The following is a 19,480-nucleotide window of genomic DNA, read 5'->3' on the forward strand; positions in this document are numbered from 1 at the left end:
TTAATATATGTGTTGCATTCTTGTTTGTTTTAATTAAGGATGGTGTATGGATTTAGGGGGAGTTCTTGTAGTTTAACATATCATTTTGAAACATACTTCAATCATGACCCAAATCTACAATTTAGACACATTTCATAAACCCATATGAAAGCTTTAGTGATGTCTACCTATAGACAATCTTAACCATCAAGAATGTTGATACAAAGCTTTTGTGCCATTAAGAGTTTCACAATTTTTGAAACTTGGTATCAAACTTATAAAATACAATCATTTTTCATAAATTTATATTTTTCCTTGATAATATATGTGAAAACAAACTTGCTCGCAAAATTTCAGATTTTTCTGAATTTTATAGAATTTTTAAGGATTTTCTGAAGTTCGCTACATAGAGCTATTTTCAGAGTATCAGTCGACTGGTGCAGAATCCAGTCGACTGGAGCAGTCGACTGCGGCCAGAATTCACTCGACCAATAAATCTGTGAGTTTTTAAATTGATATCAGTCGACTGGACCACCCATCAGTCGACTGATGTGACTGAAATTTTCTATTTTTGACCCGATTCTTGACATTTGACCATCCTTAGACCTCTAACTTTTGGGTTATACTCTAGGATAATATTTTTGATCAATTATACTGTCTAAAACCTAAAACTATGATAGTATGGTACTTATGATGATCATGGATTCTAGAAGCTTCACTACTTGTTTTATGATGATATATCATGTGATTGTTTATGCTTTTGCTTTTGTATTGTTTAATCATACTTGTGTTAGGTAATCTCTAAGAGAATGTGATGAAAGGAGTATTTAAACTGAAAATGAAACTCTTGCATGGGTAAAGGGGGAGTTTTAGATTGAAAATGAAAATTTGAAAAACTTACATGTTTTAGGGGGAGTTTGTGTCAAAAGTGGATCATTTTGAAAAGCTAGGCTTCCTCTTGAATTCTTATTTCGTATGTTCTATAGTTCCCATGTTTTTGATGATTGAAAGGGAGAGAATGAATTGAATGAACTAGGTAAAGTTAGGTGTTATTGCTATTCATGACATTTCTTGTTGGTTATTATACATTCTAGCTCTATCATATTGGTAGAAAGATTTATTCATCCTCACTGATGATACATTGCTCATAATAAATTTGGAGTTTCAAATTTTTGATATATAGCATCAAAACAGCATTTTAGTGATGCAAACTTTATGAAATTATTTTCACTAATGACAAATGGGTTAAGAAATTACAATGTCAAATTTTATAATTTTACGACGAAAATTGAATTAGTTGTAAATTTCTGAAGTTGGGCTGAAAAATCATGCTTTACAGTCATCAGTCGACTGATGCAGATACCAGTCGACTGATGTCTCTGTGTTACTGTGTTTTTGACCTGTTTCTTGAAAATTGACCATTCTTTGACATCAAACTCTTGATGTATGCCCTAGAATTACATTCCTGGTCAATTGGACTGGTCTAAACATAACACTTCAATGCCCAAAACACTTTAATATTGATACATTGTTTTAAAATTTAAATTTATTGGTACATGGTATCAAAATGGTATTTTAATATTGAAAATTACCTTGAAACTATTTTTCCCAAAATGCTTATGGGTCAATAAATCATAGTGTCAAATTTCATATTTTTTCGAATTAAACTGAATTAGTTATGGATTTTTTCAAAGTTGGCACTGAAAATCAGATTATCAGACATCAGTCGACTGATGCAGATAGCAGTCGACTGATGCCCCTGTTTTCAGATTCATGTTGAATTTTCAATGGATTTTGATTCCATCTTGCCACTTATTAGTAGATATTTACTCTGTTCTTTGTTCAACAATATGCTCAAACTTATAATCTTTATTGTTGGTGCTTGAACAAAGGAGAAGTAAGGGTTAAGGGGGAGAAAGTAACAACACTTATCATGATAATTGTTCCCTTCTTGAAAATTTGTTTACTTACTCATATTTACTCTGTTAATTTTTACTGCTTTTTGATGTATGTCAAAAAGGGGGAGAATGAAATGGTAAAGTTAGGCTTTCATGATTATTCATGGTTATTCATTCATGCTTAGCATTTATGTTGCTCATTAATGCTTGATTAACTCTGATTAGAGCATGATTATTGAAGGTATCTATTGTGATATTATACATGTTGTATTAAAGACCTAACTTAAATGATTTTTGCCAAACATCAAAAAGGGGGAGATTGTTGGGGCAATTTTACCCCAAGTGATTTGGATTTTGATGTTTGGCTGAATCAGTTTAAGTTAGGCAATGTTGGTGATCTAACGTGTGTGAATTGAGTTCACAGGAAAGTCCAGGAATGAAGTCTTGGCAAAAGGTGAAGTCCCGGAGGCGGAAGGCCTCTTGGCAAAGGATGAAGTCCCGGAGGCGCGGCCTCTTGGCAAAGGAAGACTTAGCACGACGAAGCTGAGGGAAACGTCTCAAGCTAGTGCAAGGAAGGGCACGAGGCTTGTGGAAGGCGTTTGAAGGCTTGTGTCAAGGCTAAGGGTTGAAGAAGAAGCTGAAAAGGGAGTTTCAGCTTTATCAGTCGACTGACCAGTTCACCAGTCGACTGACTGATCAGTCGGCTGACATTTCACAGTCGACTGACTGACATTTCACCAGTCGACTGATGATTGATCAGAAGCACACCGAAGTGGACAGAAAGATCAGTCGAGTGAGCAGTCGACTGGGCAGTCGACTGGTCGAGTGGGCAGTCGACTGATACTTGACCGTTGGAGTGACAACTGGACTGATTAAATGCAGATTACATAGCCGTTGAAGCCCATCAGTCGACTGGCCCTTGGAGCAGTCGACTGATGTCCAAAACTTATAAAAACGCAGTTTGACGATTGGAGAAGTAGCAATTCATTCTTCTATATTCTTGCACGAACTCCAATCACTGTAAACCTGATTCCTCTTCCTCTAAACTTCACTTCCAATCTTGTACAAGGAAGAGATCGATTTGTAAAGGTTTCTCCGCCTTCAAAGTGCTCTTTGAAAAGGAGAAGTTTCATAGTGGAAAGGTGCTCGTGGTGTGTGGATCCTTGGATTAGTCACCTCGTTGAGGTGGATACCAAGTAAATCGAACCGGGTTAGCGTTTGTTCTTTGTTTTTATTATTATTATTTTGCTTCCGCTAACAATCTTCGCAGAGAAAGAGGTTGTTCGAAAAACTGCTATTCACCCCCCTCTAGCGAACGCCTCGATCCCAACAAATACGATATCTTAAATACAGGGTGATAAATGCACTCATGATAAGAAGGAGCCCATATTATAATATGAGATTGGTGTGGATAATTCAATAATAACCCTTTAGTGGTATGAGTTATTATTGATGGACTTGAGTTGGGTGTTCAGGGAGAACACAAGAAGCCCAAGCCCATCAGGAGGTCAAAATCAATTCCACCTCTAGGTTCCTATTGTAGCCTCTGGATTATGCCTTGTATTCACCCATGAGATTCTGTTAGAATTATGTTAGAATTCTATTAAGAATTCTGTTAGAAATTCAGTTGGAATTTGGTTAGAATTCGCTTAGAATTCTGTAGAATTCCATTAAGAATTCCGTTAAGAATTCAGTTAATAGAATTTGGATTAATTCTAAATAGAATTATGTTAATTTTATTATCCAACAAAATTATATAAATTTTGTTATGCAACATAATTTTATTAAGTTTTGTTATCCAACAAAATTTAGTAAAGAAATTTTGTTATCCAACAAAATTATATAAATTTTGTTATACAACAAAATTATATTAATTCGGTTATTTTTTTCCTAAAAATTCTATGATGACAAAGCTATAAAAGGGGAGGATAGGGAGAGGGAAAATAACACAATTCTCTTCTCCTTGAATTGCTAGGGCTGGTGGCAACACATAGGATCTCCTTTTGTTTTGCTAGGGTCGGTGCCCCTTTCCCCCTCTTCCTTCCTCCTTTGTTTGCCCAAGCCTTCCCTTCCTTTCCTTGCTAGGACCGGCACACAAGGGGCTTCCCTCCTTGCTGGGCCGGCGGCCAAGAGAGGAAAACGAAGAAGAGAAAGAAGGAGAAGAAAAGGTAGAAGAAGAAGCCTTGCTTCCATATTCTTGCCATCGGATTAAAAGAGAGAAAAAGAAGGAATTTGGGTGGAGTTATCTTAGAAGATCATTGGCCACACAACGTCCAAGAAGAGGAGAGGAATATAGCAGAAGATCAAGAGGGGTAAAAAACATCTCTTGATGTGCGTAGGATGTATATCTGTTTTCATGCTTTATTTGCACATCTTTTTGAGCTCATTGCTTCATTCTTATGTATATCGCATCCCATATTCATGCATTTAGGCATATATTTTACATTTCCTAGTTCGGAGATCTGCTCGTGTTTTTACATGTTTCAGGATGGAAAATGGAGCAAAAACGGCGCAACGGAGAATTATTGAAGATCAGGCAAGACAGGGCCGTGCCTCAAAGGCACGGCCATGTCTATTCAAGCTTCTGGCCGTGTGACAAAGGGCACGGGCGTGTGCCAAATCCCCTCAACATCAGCCAGAGGCCGTGCCTCAAAAGCACACCCGTGCTTCAAAACAGAACCAAGCCAGTTCATGGCCGTGCCTCACAAGCACGGCCGTGTCTTCATCCTGGAGCAAGCCTCAGCTGAAGGCCGTGCCTCACAGGCACGGCCGTGTGCAAGAACAGAAGCGCCCAAGCAGCTGGCCGTGCCTCAGAAGCACGGCCGTGTCCAGCAACTCAACTTCAGCCAGTGCATGGCCGTGCCTCCCAGGCACGGCCGTGTGTGCAAACAGACGAGGGACAAGACTGGACCGTGCCTAAGAGGCACGGCCGTGCGCCAGACCAGAGGCTTCACAGTATCAGGCCGTGCCCCAAAGGCACGGCCGTGCCTTACCTTGTGACAGAAGCCAACACAAGGCCGTGCCTTCCAGGCACGGCCGTGTGCACGGAGGCGAGCTGCTACCGAACCCTGCACTATAAATAGGCCTCTTTAGAGACCTAGCAAAGGGGGGGAGCCTTTAGGAGAGCCACCGGAGTTGTTCTTGAGCCGCCGACGCCTATTTCGGAGGAGATTCGACGATCCATCACCGATCCGACTGCTCCAGACCATTTCCATCTCATCTACGCAGAGATTGTACTCCGAGGAAGAAGATAAGTCTAGATTCCTGCACTTATTTGTTTATCTTTGGAAGCAAGATGTATTTCTTCATTCCTTTGGCTTGTACTCTCCTCGATATGGAGTAGATTTCCCTAGATTCTAGGATGTAGGATAAATCAGATGTAATGGATGGTTGTACTTGGATTTGATAATCTACCGTTTTCTATGATGTAAATGTGCATTGTTTTGTGGATTTGTGCTTGTGCATTGATGATAACTTGTGTATGTGTGAATCCATGAGGGTAGGAATTTGCTATGTATTGGGGAATCATTAGGCCGTATACCGGGGCGCTCTGTAATGGGGAATGCCTTGAACCGGGCGAGATTCCGAGGGGTTTCCTACTGCGTAGTGAATTCTTATGAGGAATAGTTAGCGGTCATTCATTATTTCCAGTGACAGTGGATAAGGTTCTTTTAGTATTTCCGGGGCGCCTGAGTGACACGGGAATGCCTTGAACCGGGCTTCTAGAACCGTTTCAAACCAATAGTGAGTGACGTAAGAAACCTAATGATTTAATTCGAGGATACCTGACGAGGTTGAATTGGATAATTTGGTTGACATTCCTACAATTGAACATTTATTGAGGAAAGGTAGAGGATCCAAGTCGATTAATCCATTCTCTGAGGAGTCCGAAATCCTAGGATCGCTTCACCCATAAGTGTCACAGTCGATCCCCTTCTCTGCTTTTAGGATTAAGCACTCTAGAACACTCCGATCTCCCCCACTCAACTCATGAACAGTTTTCTCTCCACCTTTTTGTGCTAGGTATAGTAAGTAATTCCACGGTCCCTGTGGATTCGATCTTTTTATTACTTATTATTTTATTTTAATTTTAAAATATGAATAAAAATACACTTCAAATAAAAAAAATATTATATGACTAATTTTGATATATACCATTTTGAATTTATAACTTTTAAAATAATTTTTTATTTTTAAATTTATGTTGCATATTTTAAAATTCATATCATAATTTATATGTTTTACTTTCTTTATTTTTTAAAAAAATTATATATATATATATATATTTAAAAAAATATTTATAACTCAGGAAATAGTTTTTTTTTAAAAATATATTTTGAATTTGATTAAGTGCCTACATGAGATTAAGTGATTAGTTATTTTTTAAAAATATTTATTAAATGAGTAGTATAATTTTAAAAGTATAAATTTAATAAAAAACTATTAATATAACCTTTTAATGAGATTATAAAAAAGAATATCTTAAATAATTTAAAAAAGTATTAAAATGTTGTTGTATTATATTTTTTTTCATTTTTTTTTAAATTCTAAAATAAACTTGGAATATCTTCGGTTCTCATAACACCGTCCAACTTAATAGTATAAAATATTAATTTCTATTTATCATATTTGAAGTTAAAAAATAATTTTAATTGGAGTTCATTTCAAAATATTAATTTCTATATATCATATTTGAAGTTAAAAAAATAATTTTAATTGGAGTTCATTTCAAAATAAAATTTAAGCTTCCCTTCATTTGAGAATTAAATTATAACTCAAAATAATTAAAAGCATTGTTATATTAGATTGTTATTTAAATATATTTAAAATTAAAAAGCATATTTTATCATAAAATAAAATAAATATAGAAAAATATTAAATAAAAAAATAATGAACTTATTCTTAAATAAATTAAATAAAATATTATAAACTTAAATTCGATTGAATATAAAGTTCGGACCGTTAAATGAATGAAGCAAGTTCGGACCGTTAGCTTCCTCGCCGCATCAATCGCCATTTGGTTCCGCCCTCCGGCCTTTTTCATCCTCCGCATTAGCAAAATATCCCCGCTTCTCCCCATTTCTTCTCCTGTGAAAGCTTCGGGGCGAAGGAAGCAGTTGCCTTCTCCTACTCAGATCCCGTCCCCTTCTCGCTACCAGATCTGTTTCTTTGTAAGGCTCGTCGCTCTGCTGCACTGAACATCCCCTATCATTCTCAGCAGCAAAATCTCCTTTTCTAGGGTTTTTCCAAACATTCGTAATCTTCCTTCAAGATCCCTCGCTCCCCCCTTTTCCGCGTAAGATTCTTTTTTTTTCTTCTTCTGTAGAGTTTGTTTCTTTCGTGGTTCTTCTTTTGCGTAGCATTCTTACCCTTATATGTTGTCATTCTAGGTTCGCCAGGGAAATGAGGACGCCGGAGACCAAATGGGGGAGGCTGGTCAGGGAAGCGTTGTGCTGGGAGCGGTTGGGCGTAGTCGTTAGCGAGCAGCAGCCCGTCAGTGGCGGTACAGGAAATGTCCCGTCCTCCCTGACAAACAACACCAATATCGACTAGTGGACGAGAGGAAGACGAGATTGATGATGAGGACCATAACATTGCGAGAATTTGTAAGTTCGATCTTTTTGATCTTGGTGTTTGTGAGTGTGCGGTTTCCTTACTGCTGCTTAGTACTTTAGTTGCAAGGCCCAACAGTTTATTTGGAATCCTTTACCTGTTTATACTTCCCATTTCACATTTGATTCTCTAATTTATTGAAGTTTCTTGAACTCATTCTGAGATCCTTTAAAATTATTTTCATTGTTGCTGTCATTACTGCTCAATGTTATACACTTTTCCTGTGACAGTAGTCTGATCTAGCAAACATAATCAATACTTTGTTGAAAATATTTGATGATGTTAAATGATTTTTATGCAATTATGACTTGGTTGAGCTATTGATATGTTCATGATGAATTCTATGGGTATCCTCTTCCCTTCTTTAGAACAACTCCCTTAGCCTTCTTGATTGTTTTTTCATCTACTAATATTTCTTTGACTAAATATCCTCTGTATATCAACTTGTTCAAGCCCTACTTTTTTCTGAGGTGTTATACCCCAACCATTACTAAGTAATCTTGACATTCTGGACTGTTAACCCAGTACCAAATCATACTGACACACGATATTGGCATCACCAGTTCTGGTCATCATTTAACCCATCTCCCCTTCCCCTGCCTTGCCTTTCTTCTATTCTCCAATATTTCAGATTGATTAACTAATGAAGATGCATGTTCCAATGGTGAAATATATGCTGATCAATCATCCATTTCGCTAATTCATATCTTACTCAAATGGTTGTAACCTTTTGTAATAAACTTTTGAACAATATAGTATTTTCATTGTTTAGGAATTGAAAAAGTTTATCATAGAGATTTTTTTTACTTGTTCGTATCTTAGTAACATGACAGAGATAACATTGCCTATTTGACTTTGGTGTGCGTCTGCTGTAGTATGTGAGCATGCATATTCCTTGGCACAAAACTTGGATCCTAACAGTGAGGGTAGAGATGTGCTACAGTTCAAATTGGCTTGATGTTAGTCATAAAGGTACAACTTTTAACATGCTATTTTTTCTGCAACTCGTTAGAATTTCCTCACAATAGGTTTGACCTACCTTGTAGTACATCTAGACCAGCTATCACTTGTTGGAGTGGGCAGGGCTTTTTCATACGTTTATTAGAGAAACTTCAGACTAAACTGAAAATTTTCAAACTGAACTTTATATATACATGCTTGTATAAATTATGTATTTATATATACATGTATGCATAAATATCTAGATTTGTATATCTAATTTATTTATGAATATACATACATATCCTTTATATTTGCTTTGATCGTATCAGTCTACCATCACTCCGAACTGAAATCGAAATATTTCATAGTTTCCAAACTAGACTTGAATATAATAAATTGATAAATTGAGTTTTTTCAGTTTGGTTTCAATTGGCCTGTGCTTTTCTTTTTTAGTTTTCAATTTTGGATGCTTAGCCAATTTCATCTTCACTTCCCCATGTCCAATTGTCATGTTGTTGTGACTCCGAAATTGACTTCTTGTACTAGTTATTGTATGTTGATTGTCTACTTGCGAACAATTAGATATTTGATTCCCTTTAACATATTTTGGTCTAAAATTTTACAACAAAAACTTGCCTAGAGGGATGGTCGAACAATAGATCATAGCTAAGACATTGTTCGTTTGCAGGAATTCTATAAACATTACAGGGAGAAGAACAAAGTTGATGAATTGTGTGAAGATGAGATGAAGAGGAGGGAGTCAGGTGTTTTTAGTGGCAATCTTGGAGAGTATGTGTTTTCTGTTAGTTGTATGTCAATGGTTCTTACAATTAGACACATTTTATTTATTTATTTTTAGTTTTGTCATTAACGGTTGATATTCATATCTATGCATGGAGACATTTGAACTTGATATTGATTTATGTTGTAAGATAAAAAAATTGCCTTAAATCTTTCCTTAATACACTTCTCTCTACATTTCATCATCCTTTAGCCTAAGCGTCCCTTGTCTGTAATACAAATCAACAATGCAAAAAAGTCTCTAAAATAATTCTCTTTCACGTGAAAAATATCTAAAATGTCTATATTCACATAATCCTTTTGGTTTACTAGCTGGATGGACAAGGCTAATATGTTAACAAAAAAATGATATCTTATGTGCTCAAGGTATGCTGAATCATATAACATTAGTTGTTTACTTGATTCTTGTGTTCTTGCCTGTTTGAACATTAAGATTTCTCATGTATGCATGATTGTCAGATGTCAAACACATGTTGACTTTTGCAACTTCATTCAGTGAATTAGAGAAATAGGAGGAAAGTTGGTTTTCAACTGAATATATAAGCAGAAAGGCAACTCAATTTGTTCATATTTGGAGACATGGAACTAAGAACCTCACAAAGAGACGGATGTTAGGCAATTTGTTAAAGGCTCTTGAAAAGAGTGGATTATCAAGCATAGACACATATCTAATGAGGTAACCTTTATGCCTTGTCTTTCCATGCTTTTGACAAGTTAGCTGAACTTATATTTGGTGAAAATATATGCACGAACTATTCCTTGAAAGAACGCTTTGCGATCTTTACTTTTCTTGTTTAACCAAATAAGTGTGCTTGCTTATTATTGATCTTTTTGCATACGTTCAGCTTGGGATTAGCATGTACTCTCATCCTTCCTACAATGTGCTGCATTTACTCTTGCTTGGGGACTTGCATAAATCTTCTAGAAATGTCAGCACCAGTAACCAGATTCAGTCTGACAATCGGGGAGATGATATTTTTGGTTTTATGTGGAAGTCTACAAACATCACTTCTCAGGACAATAAAGGAGATGACATAATTGGTTCGAAGTGGAAGTTTGCAAACTAACTTTACTTTAAAAACTAGCTATTATGAATTAGCTTCAAGAAGTTTGTCTTAATTTTAGCAAGGATTTCAGTAAGGAGCAAGTAAGTCAAAGGATCAATTCCAAACTTCTATTGATTTTTGTATTGTAATGTTTTGCTTTTTTCGCAGTCTCCTTTTGCAGGTTGATCAAACAAACTCTTTTCTTTGTCATCTAGTTTTCATCCAGCAAGACCAGAGAGATGTTATGTATAGTGTAAATGAGCAACTGAAGAAACTACAACTGAAATTTCAGTGGATGAATGGAGGAGGTAAGATGTTGTTGGATGCTTGATTTTGCACTATATATGCCTATTACCTAATCTAACTTTGGATTCTTATAGAACAAAGTGAAGATCTCACTATAGTTATGAACCAATCTGCTCTCCTTATGTTAATGTGGAAGTGAAAGGTAAATATTTTCTTTCCCTTTGCTGTGACTTGAATGATTTCTACTCCTTAATAATGGAATGTTAATTTGATCATGTTTGTGTAGAATGTATTTGACAACTTACTTGCCATGTCAAGAGAGACAAATATGTTGCTTGGATCTTTCAAAAGTTGTCACATGGATACCTACAAGGTTATCAAGGATGAACTTGATAGAATTTATTCTATGATCGGTATGTTCATTCCTAGATTTTCAAAATCAAAGGTAAAAGAAATAAGTTTTGGAGACCTTATTGTTTATGATTAAAAACTGCACATGCTGACTTAGACTAGCACTTGTTACAGGAATCACTGGATATGTACCTACTCTGCAATGATAATATTGTTTCAGCAGCTATTGAGCTCCCCTTCCTTGTTACCAAGAAAATGGAGGACCTGGTGATATCCAATTCTGAAATAATTGATGCTTTTGAAGAATCTATTCTTTGTTTTTAGTTTTGATCAGGCTTTCCCAAGGTCCATTGGAGGCACCTTGCCGAGTCGCTTTGAAGAGATCATTAATAAGGTACTCATATGGTTTCAAATATCCTTTTCTCTTTATTACGTAAATTGGTTTTCAAAATTTAGTATATTTGCACATTTTTTACTCTTAATGTCTTTATCACAATTATCTAATGTTCTCAGCTCATTCTCATTTTTTGAACTGTTGCTTAATTGTCTCTTTGTACCAGTATAGTCTTTGTACCTTCTATTTTGTATAGTGAGTAATTTACATTTTATTTTAATTTTTTGCTTTTGGTATTAGCCCTATTGCTCAGATATGATTGCTTGAATTATGAGTGACTTGGCAAAAAGTTACAAACTATGAAGATATGGCATTGTGGATGAGCCTTTATTTTTAGTATTTGTAATTTTTTTTGCGAATGAAGTCAGATTTTTTGGTATTTTGGGGATTGGAATCTGCTTCAGATGTTGCTGAATTCTTGTTGAAGACTTGATAAGCTGTTGAAATTATGAAGCTGCCTTGGTTCTTGTCTGGGCCTCAATATGGTTTTCTTCATTATAGTCATCAAATAGAGATACTTGATTTCTAATTACTAAACTTTTCACTTTCTATTTTTGTAAATATACTTTTATAGTATTTTTGTTTTGCGATATGGCGAAAGATATCTTGATACCGATTACATATCCTCACGATCGAGGGATCGCTCTTCTCACCGGTCGGGGCGAGATTTGTCCCATCAAACTCATATCTTGGCCGCGAGATCGAACTACTCTCTGGTTCAAACGAAATAGATATTCTGGTATTCTTTTTATTATTCATGGCCGTGAGATTGAGCTCTTCTCTCCGATCGGATTATAATGAATATTCAGGTATTTCGGGCATTCTTATGTTTATTATCTTCATGGCTGTGGGATTGACCTCCTCTTCCCGATCGGATTATAATCAGTATTTAGGTATTCCGAACATTTTTATTCTTAGCCATGGGATCGAGGTTCTTTCTCTGGCCAGATTATAGCTCATACTTAGACATTCTGGACATTCTTCTTATTATCTTTATGGTCGTGGGGTCGAACTACTCTCTCCGATCGGATTATAATCTATATTTAAGTATTCTAGGCATTTTTATGCTTCTTATCTTCATGGCCGTGGGATTGAGTTCTTTCTCTTCGGTCGGATTACAATTGTTATTTATGTATTATGAGCATTCTTATTCTTGGCCGTGGGATCGAGCTACTCTCTTTGGTCGGATTATAATCGGTATTTAGGTATTTCGGACATTCTTATATTTATTATCTTCATGGCCGTGAGATCGAACTCTTATTCCCGATCGGATTATAATTTATATTCAGGTATTCTAGACATTCTTATTCTTAACCGTAAGATCAAGCTTCTCGACACTCAGACATTCATGACATTCTTCTTCTTATTATCTTCATAGTCGTGAGATTGAGCTTCTGTTCTTGGCCGGGTTATAATAGGTATTCTGGGCTAGGGGTATCAATTCGGGCGGGTCGGATGGGTTCGAGTCAGGTTGAAACAAAAATATTATTAAAAAATCTCAACTCGAAACCGACTTAAACCCGAAATCAACTTAAAATCCGAAACCTGAACCCATATAATCCGCCTAACTTGAAAAAATATTTTTTTGGTATTTTCCCCAATAATTCTTCACTTTTATCTCAATTTTTTTATCATTGTCATACTAATATTACATAAAACATCTTAATTTTCAAAATAAAATTTGATTTAACCCTTAAAAAATCCCCTAAACCCTAAATCTGAATCAACCCGGGTCGACTCGAACTCGATCTTAATTTAAACCAATCCAAAATCCCCAACCCGAACTCGAAAAGTCTTAATCCTAACTTGTTTTTTTTCGGATTGGGTCGGGTTGGCGGGTCGGGTCAATTTTTGACACCCTTGTTCTAGGCATTCTTATGCATTATATCTTCATAGCTGTGGGATCGAGCTCCTCTTCCTGATCGGATTATAATCGATATTCAAGTATTTCGGGCATTCTTATGCTTAGCTGTGGGATCGAGCTATAATTATGAAACTACATTGGTTCTCATTTGTGCATCAAAATGATTTTCTTCATCAGAGTCATGAAATAGAGATACATGCTTTTTTATTACTATACTTTCCCTTTAAAGTTTCTAGTGTCTAATTATTTTAAATAATTTCCACCATGCTTAAAATAATTGGAACCCTTTTTATTTAGTGCCTTACGAACTGAAGCCCTCTTCATCGCGCGAGGGACTCTTCTTCCCCGATCCCTGATCGCGACCTGATCCAGAGCACGCGCAACAATCTCTACCTCCAGGAGGGTGAGCACGCCCTCCCCTTCTTCTCCTTCCTCGGCTTCTGCTCAACAGGAGCCATCACCGAGGCCTTCTCTGAAGCAGATCGATGCAGAGGAAGTTTCGGCACCTCCAGTTTCAGCATCAAACAGAGTTGAACTATTTCTCCGGAACAGATCTTCATCCGGATCCTCTTCCTCTTCGACCTCCTGATCTGAAGAGATCAAGCCAATCATCTGCGCGAGGCGTGTTTGTGGGCGAGTAGGAACAGAGTGTACAGTGCACCTCCTCCTCTCTTCACATCTAACAGCAACAACATCATTCCAAGTTACAGCCGTCGGCAGCCGTAAGAGTGCTCAACAACAGCAACAGCAGCAGTACCTTTCCGAAAGCAGGTGCTGATGGAAAGAAGATTGATTATGTCACCTCCTCTCAATCCACCACCTTTTACATAAGAGGTCTATTTATATACAAACTAGGAATCTTTCTAAGGAAAGAATCCAACTAAGGAAACCATAATTAGACAAATTGACAACTACCTAATTAAAAATATATTATAACTAATATAACCAGATAATATATTAACTAATATAACCAGATAATATAGATGAACTTATGCCTACAATACGTACAACTCTATGCGATAGGTTTGATTTTCTGTTTTCTATTTGCACATTTTTTTGTATGATGTTGAAAATTTGTTCAAGTTGTATGATCACTCTTCAACTTGTTCCAGCATGCAAGAGGTTCGTGAATCAGCTAGCTTGGTAGCACTCTTTACACTATATATTCTATTTGATGTTCTTTAATTGCCAATTGTATACAAGCTGCTTATAACGAGAATGTCATGTTGCAGATTGTTGGAATGCAAGCAATTAATGAAATTGTTCCCACACTCCTTTATGCATTAGAGGATGATGAAACTTCTGATAGCACTTGATGGACTCAAACAAATATTGAGGTTATTTAATTATTTGGTGTCTTATACTTCTTAAGTGAAGGCAAACAAGCTTGTTTAATTACCCTTGAATCCTCATTTCTTGCCTATTTCAGTGTCAGGATTGTGACCGTTGTGCCTCACATCTTGCCTAAATTAGTCCAACTTTCTCTTTCATGAGTGAACCTTTATGCAGTCTCTCTCACTCGATATTATTAGAGATTGACATGGTAGTTCTTACTTAACCTGTTCATCTTATCTAGTGCCTTCAATGCTCATGCTTTGGCTGAAGTTGCTGCCACTTGTCTTAATTCACATATTGGAATGATCCTTCCACCATTAATTATGGCAATGAGTGATGATGTTGTGGTAAAACAATTTATGACTTATTAGAAGTTTTGTATTATTTTTCTTAAATATGACCATTTGACTCTCACAATAGGTGATCAACCTTTTTCCTCTTAAAACTTTTTTATATGACTTTTAGTGAACAATTATTGTTGGATAAAGTTCAAATTCAATAATTATCTGTTTGGCTTAGGACACTGCCAACATTATTTTTTGAATTCCTATTGCATATTTCTGCATGGATTTCTTAAATTGAATTTATCTTTGCTCTTTCAAATATCATAATATTTCATCTTAGTATAGTAATGATTAAGGATTGAAATTTCGTGCCGTATTGGACGATACGGGTGAAAAATTTCATTCCGCCGCGGCGCCGGCACAGGAATTCCGATCGAGGAACGCCTCTCGAGGCGTCGCCCGAGCTCGGCGACGCCTCCGGAGGCGTCGCGCGGCTTCGGCGACGCCTCCACAGGCGTCGCTCGAGCCCGGCGTTAATTAGGTTTTAATAATCAATTCCTAACTGTTCAAAGTTATAATTCAGGATAATTTAAATAGGCTTTATTAAAACCTATAAAATTATCAAAAAATTTTATTTTTTATTTTAAAATATTTATATTAAAATTTTTATTTTAATTAATATATTTTATATTTTAAAAATACCAAAACTATACCGGCACGATACGATACGGTACCGAAACTGTATCGTTCTGGTCTGGAACTGAAACTCCGATACGGCTCAATATTTTAAACTTTGGTAATGATAACCATTATTCATTAATTGATGAAAAAAGCAGGATATGTTTTTCAGATTAACAAGTGAGGAACACCAAATGCTTGTATATCTTTTCTAACAATGAATTTTCAAACAATGAAGCATTCCTTTTCTTCTCTTGATTCCTTTGCATGAGTTTTTTCTCAGCAGACATATTAGTCATGCACTAATTAATCCATTAAATGTATTTGGAAAAGCTATTAGAGTCTCTTTTTAAAAGCATTTGCTTTTTTATTTTAACTTATAAAATGTTTTTAGGGCAATATTCTCTGTTGCATGACTTACGTAAGCAAATCTGCTTCCTTTATTATCCGAGTATTTGTAATCACTTTTTAGTTGATTTATGGATAACTAAGGGGGCGTTTGGTTTGGAAAATTTTTTCTATTTTTCGTTTTTCATTTTCTATTTCTGTTTTTCTATTTTCTGATCTAATTTTTAGAAAATAGAAAATGTGTTTAGTATGATATACTGTTTTCTATTTTCTAGAAAAGAAAATTGAAAAATATGTTTGGTTTGTTAATATAAAAAATTATAAATAAAATAATTTTTTTAATAAAAGATATTTTTAAAATAGTTTGGAACGTTCAATATAATTAGATTAATTAACCACATCTATACGAGTACGACCGAACTAATTTATTATTTAGTTGGTCTAATTAAATTATTAAAACAATCGATTATGTTATAGGAAGGAATATGAAATAGATAAATAAAGTTAGTTTCGAAATAGATTAATAAATAATTATTTCGTTTTGAATTTAAAATAATTATTTCATATGAATAGATATTTCATGATAAATTTTTCTATCAAATAATTAGATATAAAGTAATAAAGTTCAGAGTTGCCTGAAGTGTTTGATCAAGATCGAGCCTTCGGGTGCAAGATCCAATTTTTGCGAAGATGGGGCTTTTTCTTCCTGGATTTCTCTCTAACCAGACAAATGAGATCTTTCTTGGAAGTTTTGTTTCTGAAAGAGAACTTTTTCCTGGGCAAAAGCTCGGAGTTGGCGGCATCCAAGGTCTCCTTTAGAAGGGAGATCGCCTTCAAGGAGGAGCGAACCTCGTAGGATGGCGAGAAGTAGGAATTCTCAGCGACGAGGTCTGCGATGGATGTAGCTACCTTCTCGAGGCCGGGCTTCAGGGATGCCGTCGAGGTCGGGTCGGCAGAAAGGGCGCTGCAACGATGGATTTGGACGTCAACGACGCGTCTAGATTCGTCGAAACGGGTGAGGAAGGCGGTGAAGGCAGGTGAGGCGGCGGAAGCGACGCTCCGGGCAGCGGACTGTTGGAGGCGGGACTGGTGGAGGTTAGAGAGGCGGTTGTGCCTTCGGCTGGGCCTCCTAATTAAAGCTCAATTTCGTTGCGTCGTTCCGAATACTCGTGGATTGACAAGGAATCCATCATTCGTCCTCCCGACGACCAGCGAGACATCAGTGACAATTTCCGGATCTTCATTAGTCGGCGGCGCCATGAGCCGTGGTCCTCTGCCTGGTCAGCAATGATGCCAGTAAGCAAGGACCTGCCTTCCTCTCGCTAAGGTGTGGCGGCGCATCGGTTAACTTGAATTCAGTAGCCTTGAGGATGTGCTTCGTGACGACGGAGAAGGGGGAAAATGCCGCGTTTTTATATTTTCCTGTAGTTTTTATTTTCCACGGAAAATGATATTTTATCATTTTCTGTTTTCTTAGAGAATGTCTTCTCATTTTCCAGAGAATGAAATTGGAAAACACAAAGCAAACAATAATTTCTAAAAAATAAAAAAATGAAAATAGAAAATGATCAAACCAAATGCCCCCTAAGCTTCTTACATTGTGAAGTATTACTCATTTATGTCGATCAATTTTAGAGATTTTTTTCGCCTTCCTTGCAAAGTTAATATGATAAATTTTGTTGACTGAATTAATTGTCAAATGCTTAGGATGTTCAGACTTCTGCAAAGAAGGCTGCAGAAACAGTGGTTCTAGTCATTGATGAGAAAGACATTGACTCCTTGATATTAGAGCTTCTTAAAGGAGTGGTTGATAACCAGGTTTTGTTACGACAGCTTATTTTAACTTATATTGATTGTTTACCTCCTTCAATGATCCTCTGTGCAGGCTTTGATGAGAAGAAGTTCTTCATACTTGATAGGCTATTTTTTCAAAAATAGCAAGTTATATTTGGAGGATGAAGCATTCAATATTATATACACACTTGTTGCTTTGCTAAGTGATTTTGATTCAGCTACTGTTATGGTAAATCGGGGGAAAGAATATTACATTTGTGGTTACTGTAATTCTTAATGTCATATACTCATGCTCTATCTGACAGGCTGCTTGGGAAGCTTTAGAAAGGGTTGTCGGATCACTCCAAAAGAATGTCCTTTCTTCATTCATTAAAGCTGTCCCAGATGCTCTCTCTACTGCTCTAGATAAAGAGTGAAGAAAAAGAAAGGTATCTCTTTTTTCGTACGAAGGAGACCAGAGTGGTGGTATTTTGTCTGAGTCTTGTATGGTAACACTATCATACAATTGTGATTCTGTTGCAGGGAGGACCAATTCTTATTCTTGGACTTCGCACTCCTAAAGCACTTCACCCTCTGTTGCCTATATTCCTTCAGGTGCCTTCTTCTGTTGTCAGACTTTCCACATTGGGATATGTTGATAATTAAATTATGTAATTGAATTCTTATACAGTAATTCTAAAGTGTATGGATGTCTGTTGTAGTTAAGTTTGATTTTCTTTGAGATTTTTAGCCTCTTGTGATTCAAAATCACCCAACTATGGTTCTGTATGACTTTCAGGGGCTAATTAATGGATCAGTTGAAATGCGAGAACAAGCTACTTTGGGGTTAGACGAGTTAATTGCTCTCACAAGGGAGCAGACACTGAAGGAGTTCGTTGTTCCTGTAATTGGGTATGCATTATTAACAAAAAATATATATATTTCAAAGTGAGTTTGTAAAACAAAATTCATGGCTTTAAATACCCGAGTATAAATTTCAAACCCTGACCATATGCCCATAATCTATCTAAAATAACTTGCCTAAGTAGTTTAGAACCAATTTGCCTAAACGATTCTATAATTGTTTATGGTGGACTTATTAAATTGAATTTCCATCCATACTATTATTTTTTTGCTATTTTTCTTCTACCATATACTTGTTTGGAAGGATCCCAATTAAACTGGAAAAGGCTTTCTTGTCCCCATGTTTTACTTTTGATTCTTTTGATCATTGTTTCGTGTTCACTTATGTTGGGCCTGAAATTTTGTTGGTCTTCCTATATGAAGCACATGCTCAAGTCCTGTTATCATATTGGAAGAAATGAAATAGTCAATAATTGTACATTGCACGGACAGTCGATCTATGAATTGGTATTCATCGGACCTGCAAAATCATAATATAAATAATTGTTAGCTATTGATAACAAAGCACATGATAAATGAATCATATAGCTCTAGTAGGTGCACTTAACATAATACAACTTCTAGTGAAGCAACTTGATCATTGCACTTGAGGCAAGAGCAATGAATGAGAGTGAACTTGTTCCCACACACTCCTATCATCAGTGAAAGACTGATGAGCGCAACTGGGTAGCTGAAATGATGCCACATGTATGTAATCATGAACACCTATTAGCTATTATGCATTACAACTAACATAATGCCAATGTTTTAACATTGTCTAATTTATTAACATATCATCAATAAGCATCACACGTATCAAAAAATATATATGTGAAAACTAAACATGATGATAGCAACCATGTTTCTTGTGCAATAACAAAAAAGATTCAGAAAGAGAAATGGATCAAGTGTACCGAGGAACAATAAGATATCTGCATATTGGTCCTAGGCATTTGCAAATTCTGAGTAATTTGTGGCCTATTCACTACCCATGACAACATTGCTTAGTCAACTATCTTAACAAT

General features: G+C 36.2%; 2 long non-coding RNA genes across 5 annotated transcripts; both read left to right on the forward strand.

Annotated features, from left to right (window-relative positions):
* Positions 1–7,281: 7,281 nt before the first annotated feature.
* Positions 7,282–11,266, forward strand: LOC141834153 (uncharacterized). 4 transcript variants are annotated; one of them, XR_012602259.1, is made up of 8 exons: positions 7,282–7,483; positions 9,121–9,221; positions 9,730–9,909; positions 10,079–10,380; positions 10,448–10,587; positions 10,660–10,727; positions 10,812–10,970; positions 11,051–11,266. It is a non-coding gene; the product is annotated as an uncharacterized LOC141834153 (long non-coding RNA). The 4 variants fall into 4 exon arrangements; XR_012602262.1 differs by having other exon boundaries at positions 10,495–10,587; XR_012602260.1 differs by lacking the exon at positions 7,282–7,483 and adding an exon at positions 8,385–8,462.
* Positions 11,267–14,460: 3,194 nt separating this feature from the next.
* On the forward strand, positions 14,461–18,463 carry LOC141833759 (uncharacterized). The gene is made up of 6 exons (XR_012602242.1): positions 14,461–14,471; positions 17,496–17,597; positions 17,665–17,802; positions 17,879–18,001; positions 18,096–18,167; positions 18,352–18,463. It is a non-coding gene; the product is annotated as an uncharacterized LOC141833759 (long non-coding RNA).
* Positions 18,464–19,480: the final 1,017 nt, after the last annotated feature.

The sequence above is a fragment of the Curcuma longa genome, chromosome 8 (assembly GCF_044706935.1).
Source record: "Curcuma longa cultivar G26 ecotype Majalengka, Jawa Barat chromosome 8, ITB_CL_G26_1.1, whole genome shotgun sequence".
NCBI classification, from domain to species: domain Eukaryota; kingdom Viridiplantae; phylum Streptophyta; class Magnoliopsida; order Zingiberales; family Zingiberaceae; genus Curcuma; species Curcuma longa.